General features: G+C 49.0%; 1 pseudogene; it reads left to right on the forward strand.

Annotated features, from left to right (window-relative positions):
* The window catches only part of LOC123191316 (uncharacterized), a 24,016-nt pseudogene that overhangs the window by 15,998 nt on the left and 2,565 nt on the right, over positions 1 to 5,453 (forward strand).

Below are 5,453 nucleotides of genomic sequence, written 5' to 3' on the forward strand. Positions count from 1 at the left end.
GTGCCGCCTCTTCGGACATGGCATAACACCATCCGGTTGTGGTAGGTCATCCGATATATATGAACACTTGGAGCAAAGTCCCCTTCGTATAGACCCGATGCGGCTGTCCCCATTCCAGTTGCCGGCTGGCGGCGGCACCGTTCGTGAGGGGGGTCACACCGCTCTGTACAGAACCGAAAAATAATGTATGTATGCTTATTAACACATACTATATGTAAGTTAGTTAAATAATAATAATAAAGAAAACAGTGAAGAAAAAGAAAAAAAAACTATATGTATGCTTACTATATGCTTATTAACACATACTATATGAATGCTTATTAACACAATCTATATGTATGCTTATTAACACATACTGTATGCTTAATAATAATAATACTATATGGAAAAAAAGAAAAAAAGAAAAAAAAACTATGCCGACGGCAAAGCCGTCGGCATAGCTACGGCCAGGACAGATGGACAGCGCCGCGGATCGATGACGTGTCACCTGTGCCGACGGCTGCCGTCGGCATAGGTCCTGGTCGGTGCGCTCTGGATCGGTGACGTGTCACCCGTATCTATGCCGACGGCCACCCGTCACGGCCGTCGGCATAGATTTGACGTCGTTAGCCGGCCGTGATGAGCGTTGTCGGCGGGCCCGCATCTATGCCGACGGCCAGTATATGCCGACGGCAGCTGTAGGTGTAGTCCGGGATAAGCCGACGGCTGCGTTGTGCCGACGGCTGCTGTCGGCGTAGACGGGGATAGCCCGACGGCGGTTGTATGCCGACGGCCAGGATCTAGCTGTCGGCATAGCTCGGATTAGGCCGACGGTGGCCGTCGGCATACATTTGGCTGTCGGCTTAGAGCCCTGTTCCGGTAGTGCCTCTCTTTCGACGGTGCCGCGTCCCGTGAGCATCGTCTCGTCGCGTTCTGGGCGCCGTTCCTGTTGCTGCATCTTGGTGGCCCGGACAACATCACCGCCTACTTACTCGAGGACAACAGACTCTGGCTGCGACACCTGCTCACTCTCAGTTTGCAGGTGCTAAGCGCTGTCTACGTCCTCTACAAGCATTACATCGGCACCGAGGACATGTTCCTGCTTGCGGTCATCTTGATGTTTGTTGTCGGTGTTCTCAAGTACGGGGAGAGAACATGGGCGCTCAAGTGCAGCAACATGGACAGCATCCGGAGCTCCCTCAAGAAGGAACCACACGGGCTAGATGCCATTTCTACCTCGACGATAGACCCCCACAAGGGGGACCCAAGGGAAATGTCGAAGAAGAAGAATTCTTCATGCGGCATGCACACTCCCTGTTCCACATATGCAAGCACGCAATAGTCGATTCGTCGAGCGACAGGGATGAAGACAACCGTGAGATCAATGTACTTGAGCAGCTCACATATGAAGATAGGTATTTGGTGATGGAGTTGGAGCTTTCTTTGATGTACGACATCCTCTACACCAAGGCAGCCGTAGTCCACACTTCATTTGGCTACTGCGTCTGCATAGTCTCACCTGCTGCCATCGCAGCTGCGCTCTTGCTGTTCCAGTTCAGTGGGAAAGATGGTCACAGCAGAGTGGATGTTACCATCACCTACATCTTACTGGGTGGTGCCTTAGTCCTGGAGATAAGATCACTGCTGAGTGCACTTGGGTCGAGTTGGACACTACCCTTCTTGTGCGGTACAAGATGGCATTGGCTTCAACATGCAGTTCTCTGTGCAGGGAGATGGGATCGTCTTCATCGTTGGATTGTATCTCTTCACCGGCTCATAAAGTTCATGGGACTTGATAGATTCTTGAGGTCAGCAAGGAGGTGGTCTGGCACTGTGGGGCAGTATAACATGTTGCACTTGTGCAGTCGTCCCAGCAGAAAGAATAGGCCTCTGCTGGGTAAATTTGCCAACATGCTGGGAGCCGAGGAGTGGTGGGATAGGGAGCTTCACTCGTGGGCCGTCAAGTTTCCAGAGGACCTGAAGCAGAAGTTCATGTTGCACATAGAGGAATTGGCCCGGGATGGGACAGTGAGCACACAGGGCGTTGTCAGGGGGAAATGGGGCGAGGAGGCACTTAGCACTTGTAACCTGTACAAGGATCTGCAAGACAGACTAGGTGTTGAGTTTCAAGAGGGCATCATCATCTGGCACATCGCCACGGACCTCTTCCTCCTCCACGAGAGTGGGAAGAAAGCCAAGGCCATGGCCATGGAAGGCGAAGCACTCTGTGCTAGTGAGGAGGACATCATGTTGCTGTCAAACCACTTGATGTTCCTTCTGGTGGAACGCCCGGACATGCTGCCAGGCCTTGCTCAGAGCAGATTGGACCGGCGAACCTGCGAGAATCTGGTCGACACATGGTGTGAAAAAGACGACCAACGCCCTGCTCCGAGCTGCAGCAACTTGCTCCGCTTGTATGACGACCCTGATTCCCACTCTAGTCACCGGGAGAGAGAGGAGCTTGCCGAGATGGTGGTACTGGGTCTAGACAAGAAGCCACGTGACTGTAGAAAACCTAGGCTAAAGCGTATGCTCGATGCAGGGACGCGTGCGTGTTGATATAGGGCACAAAGGCCTGCGAGATTACAAGGGTTGTTAGGCCATGGACTTGATCTCCAAGTTAACTAACTAACAGATATGGTATCAGGTCTCCTTGGCCTAACTGAATACAACACACGCACACGCTACAGATATACATCATTTAACACTCCCCTCAATCACAACTATCCAAGTTGAGATTGTGCCTAAAAGCTTGCAGCTGCCTCAAAGAAAGCGGTTTAGTAAATCCATCTGCAACTTGATCGCCAGTAGGTATAAACCTGATATTCAACAATCTGTCAGCCACCCTTTCTCGAATAAAGTGGTAGTCTATCTCTATATGCTTGGTCCTGGCATAAAAAATAGGATTAGCAGACAAGTATGTAGCACCAAGATTATCACACCAAAGTGATGCTGCCTTTGGATGTCGAACACCCAACTCTGTCAACAAGTTCTGAACCCAGATGATTTCAGTAGTAGCATTTGCTAGAGCCTTATACTCAACTTCTGTACTTGATCTAGATACAGTTGGCTGTTTACGAGCACTCCAGGAGATTAGGTTACTTCCAAGGAAAACTTCAAAACCTTCAATTGATCTCCTATCATCAGGACAACCTGCCCAATCTGCATCTGAGAAAGCACTTACAAGCATCGAATATGACTTTCCCAGTTTGAGTCCATGACTCTTTGTTCCTTGAAGATATCTAAGTATTCTCTTTACTGTTGTCCAATGCACACTAGTAGGAGCATGTAAAAACTGACATACTTTATTTACTGAGTATGAGATATCTGGTCTAGTCAATGTCAGATATTGTAATGCTCCTATAATACTTCTGTACCTGGTAGAGTCTTCTGTCCCAAGCATGTCTCCATCATAAAGGGACAATTTTTCAGAGGTGGACAAAGGTGTAGATGATGTCTTACATCCCTTCATGCCCATCCTTTGAAGTATTTCTTGCACATATTTTTCCTGTGACAGAACAATTCCATTCTTTGCATATTTTACCTCAATTCCAAGGAAGAAATGAAGACTACCAAGGTCCTTGAGTGCGAACTCCTTGGTCAAATCCATGAGAAGGGCTTCAACTGCTTTAGATGATGAGCTTGTAACAACTATATCATCAACATAAATAAGCATAAAAATAGTTATCCCATGCCGATGATAATAAAACAACGAAGTATCTCCCTTGGACGGAGCAAAACCAAGAGATTGTAACTTTGAGGACAATCGAGAGTACCAAGCTCTAGGTGCTTGTTTCAGTCCATAAATTGCTTTATCAAGTTTGCAGACATGACGTGGAAAACGTGGATGCTCATACCCAGGAGGTTGCCTCATGAACACTTCCTCTTTCAGAACACCATGCAAAAACGCGTTCTTGACATCTAGCTGTCTTATGCACCAGTTTCTAGATACTGCAACTGAAAGAATTAGTCTAATGGTGGCAGCCTTTACTACAGGACTAAATGTGTCCTCATAGTCAATCCCATACCTCTGTTTAAATGCCTTAGCAACCAGACGTGCCTTGTACCTGTCAACAGTGCCATCAGACTTTCTCTTTACCTTGTAAACCCACTTGCAGTCAATTATATTCCTGCCCTTGGCTGGTGGAACCAAACGCCATGTTTGATTCTTTATTAGGGCTACATACTCCTCATCCATGGCTTCCATCCAACGGGATTCACCTAGCGCCTCTCCAAAGCTTTGAGGTTCACCTGTTGCACAAAAAGAACCGCAACGAATACAGCCATCTTTGTAAACTGTAGGTTTAACAATACCACTTTGCGATCTGGTGTGTGAACACACGGGAGTAGGCGGAGCTGGTCGATTAATTTGTTGTTGAAGACGATTTGTAGAGGATGAAACAGCAGATCCAGAATCAGCCACAGAAGATCCACCAGAGAACTCCTGTAACGGCTCTTGTGCAAACAAAGACAGATTGGCTGGCGCGAATGAGGCTGCCTCTCCGGAACTGCCACTTGGCGCCGCCTGTATGGTGCGCAGAGGCTGGTCGGGCGGGGGCACACCTGCGCCCGAGCGTGCAACCCCACCGGTGCGTGGACTGCGCTCGTCCGCACAAGTGGGCCGACCAGATGCCTGTGCAGGGGGCCCGCCTGACCCCGCCGCTGAAGATGTCCGACCAAGGCCACGCGCTGGGGCCCTGCCTGGACCCACAGTGGGCGCGGCGCGCCTGCCCGCCGAATCAGGCGACGGCGCTGATCCCGCAGGAGATCCTGCCGCGTCTGACAGGATGGATCCCGAGGGAGTCCCACCAGGATTGGCGACCGGATCCTCTGTGGCTTCCCCTGTGGTTTCTGTGAGCATAAAATCATGCACATTTTCGCTATTTTCTGTTCCATATTCCTGTACACTTTCAGCAGAATTTTCATCAAAGGCATTATTGTGGGACATTGACATGTGGTCAGCAACATCTACTACTCCCCCTTGAAGAAAACCAGGTGATGGCAGAAGATGTGAAGGTAGAAGAATGAGTTCTTTGCGAAGTTGAGCACCGGCGTTTGGGTGGAGTTGGGCAAAAGGAAAGACATGTTCATTGAAAACCACATCACGTGAGACATAAACCTGACCAGAGGCCACATCAAGGCACTTGTAGCCTTTGTGGAGGGTACTATACCCTAAAAACACACATTGTTTTGACCGGAATTCAAGCTTGTGTTTATTGAAGGGGCGTAGATTGGACCATACGGCACACCTAAAAATGCGAAGAAAGGTGTAGTTGGGTTTTGTACCAAAGAGGTGTTCGAGAGGCGTTTGATTTTTGATGACCCTACTAGGAACACGGTTGATGAGGTAAACGGCAGTGAGAAATGCCTCATCCCAAAACTTCAAAGGCATGAAAGCATGCGCAAGAAGAGATAGACCCATTTCAACGATATGCCTATGTTTCCTTTCCGCCGACCCGTTCTGTTGGTGAGCA

The sequence above is a fragment of the Triticum aestivum genome, chromosome 2A (assembly GCF_018294505.1).
Source record: "Triticum aestivum cultivar Chinese Spring chromosome 2A, IWGSC CS RefSeq v2.1, whole genome shotgun sequence".
In the NCBI taxonomy this organism is placed as follows: domain Eukaryota; kingdom Viridiplantae; phylum Streptophyta; class Magnoliopsida; order Poales; family Poaceae; genus Triticum; species Triticum aestivum.